This window comes from Oncorhynchus keta, chromosome 21 (assembly GCF_023373465.1).
Source record: "Oncorhynchus keta strain PuntledgeMale-10-30-2019 chromosome 21, Oket_V2, whole genome shotgun sequence".
NCBI lineage: Eukaryota > Metazoa > Chordata > Actinopteri > Salmoniformes > Salmonidae > Oncorhynchus > Oncorhynchus keta.
This window is the reverse complement of record NC_068441.1, coordinates 41045182-41058854: the sequence shown is the minus strand read 5'-3', so window position 1 is coordinate 41058854 and position 13673 is coordinate 41045182.

The following is a 13673-nucleotide window of genomic DNA, read 5'->3' as shown; positions in this document are numbered from 1 at the left end:
TGAAGGGAACAACAACATACTATTATGAAGGGTACAACAACATACTATTATGAAGGGTACAACAACATACTATTATGAAGGGAACAACAACATACTATTATGAAGGGTACAACAACATACTATTATGAAGGGAACAACAACATACTATTATGAAGGGAACAACAACATACTATTATGAAGGGTACAACAACATACTATTATGAAGGGAACAACAACATACTATTATGAAGGGTACAACAACATACTATTATGAAGGGAACAACAACATACTATTATGAAGGGTACAACAACATACTATTATGAAGGGAACAACAACATACTATTATGAAGGGTACAACAACATACTATTATGAAGGGAACAACAACATACTATTATGAAGGGTACAACAACATACTATTATGAAGGGAACAACAACATACTATTATGAAGGGAACAACAACATACTATTATGAAGGGTACAACAACATACTATTATGAAGGGAACAACAACATACTATTATGAAGGGTACAACAACATACTATTATGAAGGGAACAACAACATACTATTATGAAGGGAACAACAACATACTATTATGAAGGGAACAACAACATACTATTATGAAGGGAACAACAACATACTATTATGAAGGGAACAACAACATACTATTATGAAGGGTACAACAACATACTATTATGAAGGGAACAACAACATACTATTATGAAGGGTACAACAACATACTATTATGAAGGGAACAACAACATACTATTATGAAGGGTACAACAACATACTATTATGAAGGGAACAACAACATACTATTATGAAGGGTACAACAACATACTATTACAACATACTATTATGAAGGGTACAACAACATACTATTATGAAGGGAACAACAACATACTATTATGAAGGGTACAACAACATACTATTATGAAGGGAACAACAACATACTATTATGAAGGGAACAACAACATACTATTATGAAGGGTACAACAACATACTATTATGAAGGGTACAACAACATACTATTATGAAGGGAACAACAATACATACTATTATGAAGGGAACAACAACATACTATTATGAAGGGTAAACAACAACATACTATTATGAAGGGAACAACAACATACTATTATGAAGGGAACAACAACATACTATTATGAAGGGAACAACAACATACTATTATGAAGGGTACAACAACATACTATTATGAAGGGTACAACAACATACTATTATGAAGGGAACAACAACATACTATTATGAAGGGTACAACAACATACTATTATGAAGGGTACAACAACATACTATTATGAAGGGAACAACAACATACTATTATGAAGGGAACAACAACATACTATTATGAAGGGAACAACAACATACTATTATGAAGGGTACAACAACATACTATTATGAAGGGAAACAACATACTATACAACAACATACTATTATGAAGGGAACAACAACATACTATTATGAAGGGAAACAACAACATACTATTATGAAGGGAACAACAACATACTAGTATGAAGGGTACAACAACATACTATTATGAAGGGTACAACAACATACTATTATGAAGGGTACAACAACATACTATTATGAAGGGAACAACATCATACTATTATGAAGGGAACAACAACATACTATTATGAAGGGTACAACAACATACTATTATGAAGGGTACAACAACATACTATTATGAAGGGTACAACAACATACTATTATGAAGGGTACAACAACATACTAGTATGAAGGGTACAACAACATACTATTATGAAGGGAACAACAACATACTATTATGAAGGGTACAACAACATACTATTATGAAGGGAACAACAACATACTATTATGAAGGGAATACTATTATGAAGGGTACAACAACATACTATACTATTATGAAGGGTACAACAACATACTATTATGAAGGGAACAACAACATACTATTATGAAGGGAACAACAACATACTATTATGAAGGGAACAACAACATACTATTATGAAGGGTACAACAACATACTATTATGAAGGGAACAACAACATACTATTATGAAGGGTACAACATCATACTATTATGAAGGGAACAACAACATACTATTATGAAGGGTACAACAACATACTAGAATGAAGGGATATAAGGATCAATTACATACTAGCTTGAAGGGATATAGGGAACAACAACATGCTAGTATGAAGGGAATAACAACGTACAAAAATGAAGGGATATAAGGATCAATTAAATCAAATCAAATCAAATCAAATCAAAATGTATTTGTCACATACACATGGTTAGCAGATGTTAATGCGAGTGTAGCGAAATGCTTGTGCTTCTATTTCCGACAATGCAGTAATAACCAACAAGTAATCTAACTAACAATTCCAAAACTACTGTCTTATACACAGTGTAAGGGGATAAAGAATATGTACATAAGGATATATGAATGAGTGATGGTACAGAGCAGCATAGGCAAGATACAGTAGATGGTATCGAGTACAGTATATACATATGAGATGAGTATGTAAACAAAGTGGCATAGTTAAAGTGGCTAGTGATACATGTATTACATAAGGATGCAGTCGATGATATAGAGTACAGTATATACGTATGAGATGAATAATGTAGGGTAAGTAACATTATATCAGGTAGCATTGTTTAAAGTGGCTAGTGATATATTTACATCATTTCCCATCAATTCCCATTATTAAAGTGGCTGGAGTTTAGTCAGTGTTAGTGTGTTGGCAGCAGCCACTCAATGTTAGTGGTGGCTGTTTAACAGTCTGATGGCCTTGAGATAGAAGCTGTTTTTCAGTCTCTCGGTCCCAGCTTTGATGCACCTGTACTGACTTCGCCTTCTGGATGATAGCGGGATGAACAGGCAGTGGCTCGGGTGGTTGATGTCCTTGATGATCTTTATGGCCTTCCTGTTACATCGGGTGGTGTAGGTGTCCTGGAGGGCAGGTAGTTTGCATCTTCACGATGCTGTCTGTGTGAGTGGATCAATTCAGTTTGTCTGTGATGTGTATGCCGAGGAACTTAACACTTACTACCCTCTCCACTACTGTTCCATCGATGTGGATAGGGGGGTGTTCCCTCTGCTGTTTCCTGAAGTCCACAATCATCTCCTTAGTTTTGTTGACGTTGAGTGTGAAGTTATTTTCCTGACATCACACTCCGAGGGCCCTCACCTCCTCCCTGTAGGCCGTCTCGGTTGTTGGTAATCAAGCCTACCACTGTTGTGTGTCCTGGAAACTTGATGATTGAGTTGGAATTCAGTTTGTCTGTGATGTGTATGCGTGGAACTTAACACGTTCCAGTGTGGATAGTGAACAGGGAACAGGGAGTACAGGAGAGGGCTCAGAACGCACCCTTGTGGGGCCCCAGTGTTGAGGATCAGCGGGGTGGAGATGTTGTTGCCTACCCTCACCACCTGGGGGCGGCCCGTCAGGAAGTCCAGTACCCAGTTGCACAGGGCGGGGTCGAGACCCAGGGTCTCGAGCTTGATGACGAGCTTGGAGGGTACTATGGTGTTGAATGCCGAGCTGTAGTCGATGAACAGCATTCTCACATAGGTATTCCTCATGTCCAGATGGGTTAGGGCAGTGTGCAGTGTGGTTGAGATTGCATCGTCTGTGGACCTATTTGGGCGGTATGCAAATTGGAGTGGGTCTAGGGTGTCAGGTAGGGTGGAGGTGATATGGTCCTTGACTAGTCTCTCAAAGCACTTCATGATGACTGAAGTGAGTGCTACGGGGCGGTAGTCGTTTAGCTCAGTTACCTTAGCTTTATTGGGAACAGGAACAATGGTGGCCCTCTTGAAGCATGTGGGAACAGCAGACTGGTATAGGGATTGATTGAATATGTCCGTAAACACACCGGCCAGCTGGTCTGCGCATGCTCTGAGGGCGCGGCTGGGGATGCCGTCTGGGCCTGCAGCCTTGCGAGGGTTAACACATTTAAATGTCTTACTCACCTCGGCTGCAGTGAAGGAGAGTCCCCATGTCAGTGAAGTAGAGTCCGCATGTCAGTGGCACTGTATTGTCCTCAAAGCGGGCAAAAAAGTTATTTAGTCTGCCTGGGAGCAATTACATACTAGCTTGAAGGGATATAGGGAACAACAACATACTAGTAAAGAGGGAACAACAACATACTATTATGAAGGGAACAACAACACACTATTATGAAGGTATTTGTAGTTGTCCACATATTCAGTCAGAACCGTCCAGAGTAGTGATGTTGGACGGGCAGGCAGGTGCAGGCAGCGATCGGTTGAAGAGCATGTATATAGTTTTACTAGCGTTTAAGAGCAGTTGTAGGCCACGGAAGGAGAGTTGTATTGCATTGAAGCTTGTTTGGAGGGTTGTTAACACAGTGTCCAAAGAAGGGCCAGAAGAATACAGAATGGGTTTGTCTGCGTAGAGGTGGATCAGAGACTCACCAGCAGCAAGAGCAACATCATTAATGTATACAGAGAAGAGAGTTGGTCTGGTCCAATAATTGAACCCTGTGGCACCCCCATAGAGACTGCCAGAGACCCGGACAACAGGCCCTCCGATTTGACACACTGAACTCTATCAGAGAAGTAGGTGGTGAACCAGGCGAGGCAATCATTTGAGAAACCAAGGCTATCGAGTTTGCCGATGAGGATGTGGTGATTGACCGAGTTAAAAGCCTTGGCCAGGTCAATGAATACGGCTGCAAAGTATTGTTTCATATCGATGGCGGTTAAGATATAGTTTAGGACCTTGAGCGTCACACATCACATACACTGTCAAGCATTTCACACATATTATTAACATACTTACTGTTAGCACTTGATGAGGCAGGTGGACCTGCATCCACAATACTTTACTTCAATAACACTTGAGATGAGATCTTCCCTAAGCATTACAGGGATATGGCTCTGAATATATATATAACAACACCTCCCCCATAAGCATTAATTTCTATTCTATAGATGTTATATACTTGTATTGCTATTGCTATATCATCAAAGGAATTATCTAAGTAAGTCTCAAAAATGGCTAATGTATGAATGTTACCTGATGTTAGCAAATTATTGATTTCATTAACCTTATTTCTGAGGCTACATATATTAATATGAGCTATTTTCAGCTCTTTTCCTGGTATCTTCTCAGAGATAGACAGCTTGGACACAGCTGTCTAGTGGTCCAGTTGTGAGGCAGGTGCTTGGACACAGCTGTCTAGTGGTCCAGTTCTGAGGCAGGTGCTTGGACACGGCTGTCTAGTGGTCCAGTTGTGAGGCAGGTGCTTGGACACAGCAGTCTAGTGGTCCAGTTGTGAGGCAGGTGCTTGGACACGGCTGTCTAGTGGTCCAGTTGTGAGGCAGGTGCTTGGACACGGCAGTCTAGTGGTCCAGTTGTGTGGCAGGTGCTTGGACACAGCTGTCTAGTGGTCCAGTTCTGAGGCAGGTGCTTGGACACGGCAGTCTAGTGGTCCAGTTGTGAGACAGGTGCTTGGACACAGCTGTCTAGTGGTCCAGTTGTGAGGCAGGTGCTTGGACACGGCTGTCTAGGGGTCCAGTTGTGAGGCAGGTGCTTGGACACAGCAGTCTAGTGGTCCAGTTGTGAGGCAGGTGCTTGGACACGGCTGTCTAGTGGTCCAGTTGTGAGGCAGGTGCTTGGACACAGCTGTCTAGTGGTCCAGTTGTGAGGCAGGTGCTTGGACACAGCTGTCTAGTGGTCCAGTTCTGAGGCAGGTGCTTGGACACGGCAGTCTAGTGGTCCAGTTGTGAGGCAGGTGCTTGGACACAGCTGTCTAGTGGTCCAGTTGTGAGGCAGGTGCTTGGACACGGCTGTCTAGGGGTCCAGTTGTGAGGCAGGTGCTTGGACACGGCAGTCTAGTGGTCCAGTTGTGAGGCAGGTGCTTGGACACGGCTGTCTAGTGGTCCAGTTGTGAGGCAGGTGCTTGGACACAGCAGTCTAGTGGTCCAGTTGTGAGGCAGGTGCTTGGACACAGCAGTCTAGTGGTCCAGTTGTGAGGCAGGTGCTTGGACACGGCTGTCTAGTGGTCCAGTTGTGAGGCAGGTGCTTGGACACAGCAGTCTAGTGGTCCAGTTGTGAGGCAGGTGCTTGGACACAGCTGTTTAGTGGTCCAGTTCTGAGGCAGGTGCTTGGACACGGCTGTCTAGTGGTCCAGTTGTGAGGCAGGTGCTTGGACACGGCTGTCTAGTGGTCCAGTTCTGAGGCAGGTGCTTGGACACAGCTGTCTAGTGGTCCAGTTGTGAGGCAGGTGCTTGGACACAGCTGTCTAGTGGTCCAGTTGTGAGGCAGGTGCTTGGACACAGCTGTCTAGTGGTCCAGTTGTGAGGCAGGTGCTTGGACACAGCTGTCTAGTTGTCCAGGTCTGAGGCAGGTGCTTGGACACAGCTGTCTAGTGGTCCAGTTGTGAGGCAGGTGGTTGGACACAGCTGTCTAGTGGTCCAGTTGTGAGGCAGGTGCTTGGACACAGCTGTCTAGTGGTCCAGTTGTGAGGCAGGTGCTTGGACACGGCTGTCTAGAGGTCCAGTTCTGAGGCAGGTGCTTGGACACAGCTGTCTAGTGGTCCAGTTGTGAGGCAGGTGCTTGGACACAGCTGTCTAGTGGTCCAGTTGTGAGGCAGGTGCTTGGACACAGCTGTCTAGTGGTCCAGTTGTGAGGCAGGTGCTTGGACACAGCTGTCTAGTGGTCCAGTTGTGAGGCAGGTGCTTGGACACAGCAGTCTAGAGGTCCAGTTGTGAGGCAGGTGCTTGGACACAGCTGTCTAGTGGTCCAGTTGTGAGGCAGGTGCTTGGACACAGCTGTCTAGTGGTCCAGTTGTGAGGCAGGTGCTTGGACACAGCTGTCTAGTGGTCCAGTTGTGAGGCAGGTGCTTGGACACAGCTGTCTAGTGGTCCAGTTGTGAGGCAGGTGCTTGGACACAGCTGTCTAGTGGTCCAGTTGTGAGGCAGGTGCTTGGACACAGCTGTCTAGAGGTCCAGTTGTGAGGCAGGTGCTTGGACACAGCTGTCTAGAGGTCCAGTTGTGAGGCAGGTGCTTGGACACAGCTGTCTAGTGGTCCAGTTGTGAGGCAGGTGATTGGACACAGCTGTCTAGAGGTCCAGTTGTGAGGCAGGTGCTTGGACACAGCTGTCTAGTGGTCCAGTTGTGAGGCAGGTGATTGGACACAGCTGTCTAGTGGTCCAGTTGTGAGGCAGATGATTGGACACAGCTGTCTAGAGGTCCGGTTGTGAGGCAGGTGCTTGGACACAGCTGTCTAGTGGTCCGGTTGTGAGGCAGGTGCTTGGACACAGCTGTCTAGTGGTCCAGTTGTGAGGCAGGTGCTTGGACACAGCTGTCTAGAGGTCCAGTTGTGAGGCAGGTGCTTGGACACAGCTGTCTAGTGGTCCAGTTGTGAGGCAGGTGATTGGACACAGCTGTCTAGTGGTCCAGTTGTGAGGCAGGTGATTGGACACAGCTGTCTAGAGGTCCAGTTGTGAGGCAGGTGCTTGGACACAGCTGTCTAGTGGTCCAGTTGTGAGGCAGGTGCTTGGACACCACAGGACTAAGTAGAGCAACAGTCTTGTAAAACCAATGCCACACACTGAGTTGAAATCAGTGGACACTATTACCTTACCTTTTACACGTTTACATTAATGTACTTGAGTAACATACTGCACAATATTGTATCACAAGTGAAAAAACACCAAACGTGAACAAGAAGACTTAAAAAGAACAGAGAAACAGAGAAAGCATGTGTGTATACTGTAAACAAGCAAACCCTTTTGTCGTTGCTCCAAAAGAAGTGTAGTGGAGGCACAGGAAAACAGCTCAATTCTGAGTCCTGTATCGCTCCATGAACAAATGCTACACATCCCATCGCCTAAGCAGGTTGCTCAGCTCCTGCTCATTTTGACAGACATCTTTTTAACCAGCATTAACCAGCCTTATACGATGACTTTTGGGCAGTCACTGCAGTCACTGAACTGAAGAAAACTTCAAGACTGGAACACCCAATAAGTTGGCTAAGAGGATGCCAGCTTTTAACCTTAGAAGGCGCTAGCTTCACTGTTGTTGAATAAGCAAAGCTGGGGACACCATGGTGTTTGGGAAAGCAGCATGTGAAAACATTTCACAACGTCTCTTCTGGGAAAGTCGGGGCTCAAACACAGACCTTAGTCAGTGACGGATATGTTTTCAGTTCATTTAGAGTGCAACAGGTGTGAAGGGTAGTAGGGGCAGCAGCCTCAGTGCCTATCCTCAACCTTTTCAAACCAAACAAATAATGTTACGATTTCTCCCAGACTGGACAAACAATCTGAAGATGCACCAAGACTTTATTTTATTGGTCAATCACTATGAGACAGAAGATGGCTAAGGAATTGAAGGAGTAAAATGGAATAGAAAAATATCTTCATGGTCTAATCTCAAGCACACACACACCTGCACATACACACACACAAAGTGAATGATACCGTCACAATAATTAAATTGGTGGATACAGAATATGCATAAACGGAGGTAACTGACTGATATAAGAACAGAATATTTATTCATTTATGGCCATATCATCTCATTACATTGAAACTTAGATGCATGAGTAATCTGAGTGTTTGTTTACTAGGGAAATCACAAACAATAGCAGCCTTATAAAAATTCCACTGAGTCACTACAAGTATGCAAGACATCTGCAGATCAGACATTTGTCACTGCTCTCTCTCTCCCGCTCGCCATCACTCACACTTTGTCTTTCTGTCTGTCTGTCTGGATAACTCTACTCCCTCCACAGAACAGTTTTTGAAGTTTGGACATGATCACCATAATAAACTCATCACTGAATGATCAATCTCCTTCAGCGTACCCTCCCCCTGTCTTCCTCCCAACCGTGACGACTGAAACCCAGGTTTCTGAATTTGCCCCAAATTGACTCTCCCTATATCTCAAAACTCAGCATGACATCCAAGACTACAACTTGCTCCATGGGTCCTCTCCTCACTGTTCTCATCAACGCCTGCCTGCCTACTTTCTGTTTATATATCACACACATCGTCAACCTCTCCCTCACTCAGGGAACTATAAAACAGCTGGTTTCCGCCCCTCCACAGTACTGAAACCGCAATCCTCAAAGTTGTCAATGAGCTCCTCACCCCTGCTGATGCTGTAGCCCTCCATATCCACAATTCTCCTCAACTGTTGTTCTGCTTTGTCCGAGTGAGGAGCCTTCAGGTCCTCCTCACCAGGCTTGAGGGTCTGGGTGTTGAGGGCACCATACTCTCCTGGCTACGATCATACCTCACCAACCGGACCCACTACATCTCCTTCCATGGCCACAGCTCAGACTCAGCTGCAGTTATATAGGGTGTCCCCCAGGGCTCTGTGGTGGGTCACATCTTCATCATCTACATCCTCCCCCTGGCAACCTCACCATTGACGACACCACTGTCTCTCCCTCCCCGACCACGCAACCTTGGCGTCATCCTGGGACTCCACCCTCTCCTTTGACCACCACAAAAGAGAGACTGTCAAATCCTTATTCTTCCACAGCTGCAACATTGCCAAAGTCAGGTCCTCCGTCTCTCGTCCTGCTGCTGAAAACCTCATACATGCATTCATCTCATCACACAACTCACTACTCTATGGCATCAACTTAATAAACTCCCCTGATAAGCTGTAAATGGTTCAAATCTCTGCAGCCCGAATCTTCACCCACAGCACCTCACTGTGGGTTTCTCTAGAGATAAATCAGATCAAGCCCAAACTGTTTGATGCAGTAAGGGGTTGTAGTTTCCAACAGGCCAATATTCTACATAGTTTAGCGCAGAAAACATGGTAATTAAATACAATGACCATAATCCTGTTCCCCCCTCTCCCTCCTATCTCCCTCCTATCCCCCTCCCCTTCCATCCCCCAGTGTAGTATGTTGTGGGCTTTGTGCAGGGCCAGGTCAGCTATGGTTCGAAGGGGGGAGGGAGGGAGGGGTAGGAGGGCAGTAGGAGAGAGGGAGGAAGGAAGAAGGACAGTAGGAGGAAGGGGAAGGAGGGAAGGAACACAGCACGTCAAGAAGTTGCTAATCTCCTGATGATTTATCACCTCTAAGGACTGAGAGAAGCAGCTAATCCCTGACAGAGACGTTCTCAAGTCTCTCTCTCTCACTCTGTATCTCTCTCTCTCTAGCTCTCTCTCTCTCTCTGTCTCTCTCTCGGTCTCTCTCTCTGTCTCTCTCGCTCTCTATCTCTCTCAAATCAAAAAATAAATAAAATAAATTGTCATGCAAATCAGTTTAGTAGAGATCATTTGTAAAGTGACTATGCATAGATAATAAACAGCGAGTAGCAGCAGTGTAAAAACAGAAGGGGAGGGGGTCAATGTAAATAGTCCCGTAGCCATTTGATTAATTGTTCAGCATTCTTACGGCTTGGGGGTAGAAGCTGTTAAGGAGCCTTTTGGTCCTAGACTTGGTAATCAGGTACCCCTTGCCGTACGGGAGTAGAGAGAACTGTCTATGACTTGGGTGACTGGAGTCTTTGACAATTTGTTGGGCCTTCCTCTGACACCGCCTAGTATATAGGTCCTGGATGTCAGGAAGCTTGGTCCCAGTGATGTACTGGTCCCGATGGTGCAGCTGTAGAACCTTTTTGTTCCTTTTGTCCAGGTGGGAAAGGGAAGTGTGGAGTGCGATTGAGATTGCATCATCTGTGGATCTGTTGGGGCGGTATGCAAATTGGAGTGGGTCTAGGATTTCCGGCATGATGGCGTTGATGTGAGCCATGACCAGCCTTTCAAAGCACTTCATTGCTACTGACGTGAGTGCTACGGGTGGTAATCATTTAGACAGGTTACCATCACTTTCTTGGGCACAGGGACTATTGCAGTCTGTTTGAAACATGTAGGTATTACAGACTCAGTCAGGGACAGGTTGAAAATGTCAGTGAAGACACTTGCCAGTTGGTCCACGTATGCTTTGAGCACACGTCCTGGTAATCCATCTGGCCCGGCGGCTTTGTGAATGTTGACCTGTTTAACGGTCTTGCTCACATCGGCTCTGGAGAGCATGATCACACATGCTTCAGCGTTGCTTGCCTCAAAGCGAGCATAAAAGGCATTTAGCTCGTCTGGTAGGCTCGCGTCACTGGGCAGCATGCGGCTGGGTTTCCCTTTGTAGTCCGCAAATATTTTTCAAGCCCTGCCACATCCGACGAGCGTCAGAGCCTTTGTAGTAGGATTCAATCTTAGTCCTGTATTGACACTTTGCCTATTTGATAGTTCCTCTGAGGGCATAGCAGGATTTCTAATAAGCATCCAGATTAGTGTCCTGCTGCTTGAAAGACGTAGCTCTAGAGTTTAGCTCAGTGCAGATGTTGCCTGTAATCCATGGCTTCTGGTTGGGGTATGGACGTACAGTCACTGTGGGGACTACATCGTCAATGCTCTTATTGATGAATCCCGGAACATATTTCAGTCTGTGCTAGAAAAACAGTCGTGTAGCGTAGCATCCGCATCATCTGACCACTTCCTTATTGAGCGAGTCACTGGTACTTCCTGCTTTAGTTCTTAATTTCTCTCTCTCCCTTTCTCTCTCGGTTACTTTATTTTTATTTGTCTCCTCTATGGTACTTGCTCTCTCTGGTTCCCTGTTTTTCTCTCTCTCCCTCAATAATTTTCTCTCACTCTGCATGGATCTTGTAAAAAATTTTTTTTTCAGCTGTTCGTGTTTACAAAGCATGTTTTAGAAATGTTTTTCTATAACCTTTATTTAACTAGGCAAGTCAGTACCTATTTAACCTTTATTTGACAGCATACCCCGGCCAAACCCTCCCCTAACCGTACGATGCTGGGCCAATTGTACGCCACCTTATGGGACTCCCGTTCACGGCCGGGTGTGATAAAGCTCGGGATCGAAGCAGGGTCTGTAGTGACGCCCCTAGCTCTGAGATGCAGTGCCTTAGACCGCTGCCAAGTCTACGCCCTAGCTCTGAGATGCAGTTCCTTAGACCGCTGCCAAGTCTACGCCCCTAGCTCTGAGATGCAGTGCCTTAGACCGCTGCCAAGTCTACGCCCCTAGCTCTGATATGCAGTGCCTTAGACCGCTGCCAAGTCTACGCCCCTTCGTCAGTTATTGGTCAACAGTAGTGATTCTTCAATGAAGCGCTTGTTATCATTCAACGAGAGATGACTCATTTTCCTGTACATTTTTTCACTTGAGAAATATATCACCAAACATCTTAGATGTAAAATTGCGTGACTAAGATCTCCTCGGCAAAAACTTTAAAATGTATGACCGATTTCTTGATTTAAGTCTCTATACGAACAAACTACTATTACCTATTTTTTCTTGATTTTCAAGTGAATGGTCTTTTAAGCAAGTACACTCGTTCGACTCGGCTAGGTGCCAGCCAAACCAAAGCTTGCAGACCCTATTAATTTCACTCACTCACTTTTTGATCCCCCACCTACCCTGTCTCTCACTCTCTTTGGGTCTGTCTGTCTCGGTCTTTCTATCTCACACACACACAATACACACGAACACACACACACACACACACTTTCTCTTTCGCTCTACAACCTCTCAACCCCCCTTTCTTTGTGGTTTGTGGTCTATGGATGCAGTCACCAGATGTTTTGGCTGAACCCAGAGCAAGAGCCTCAGTGGGTGAGGCAACAGTCCAGTCCAGACACAACAAACATGGACAAGATTTACTGGCCACCATGGCAGGGTCCTCAAAACAACATCAATAACACAACTGTTTGTGTCCGGAAGAGAGAGCCCAGTCACCCTGGCCCACACAAACTAAACACTGAACACACACCCACTGGCAGATGCACACTGAATACACACGTGCATGTGCACACACACACACTAAACTAAGCACCAGACCCCGTCACACTGCCAGGTAGCCTGCAGACACAGGATTACAGATTCGGTATACAAAAGCTGCACACCCACACACACACATTCTGCTATAAAATAGATTATAAATCACACAACTAGGCACTCACAAACACACACACAGACACACACATACTCATCAAGCCTGACATTGGTAAATTCAGGCACAACACATACTGCAGTACTGTACACACATGACACACCCATACTGCCATACTACAAACTGCCATACTGTCATACTGCTATACTGTCATACTACCATGCTGCCATACTGCCATACCACCATACTGCCGTACACCAACATATTCAAAGTAGTTTAGTTTCTACTCTCTAAGACGTATACAATTAAACCACTAGGGGGCAGATTTGATCTACTCTGTGAATGGCAGCCTTGTTGCAGTCATTGTTCATTGATGGCACTACTCTCAGGACAGAGTAGTTGCTGTTGAGAACCAATATTATCGTAAATAAGAAGTACCCTTTGTTCAGGTCGCCTGTCTGCATTATTCCAAACCCTATCCTAAGAGACTAGAACCCTTAGATTCCTACCTCTTACATTATCTTCCCCTCTGACTGCAAAAACAGTTGAGAGCCCAGTCACCCTGGCCCACCCAAACTAAAGACTGAACACACAACCACTGGCAGATGCACACTGAATACAAACGTGCACGTGCGCACACGCACGCACACACGCACACACGCACACACACTAAACTAAGCACCCCTCACACTGCCAGGTAGCCTGCAGACACAGGATTACATATTCAGTATACAAAAGCTGCCCACCCACACACACACATCCTGCAATAACATAGATTATAAATCACACAACT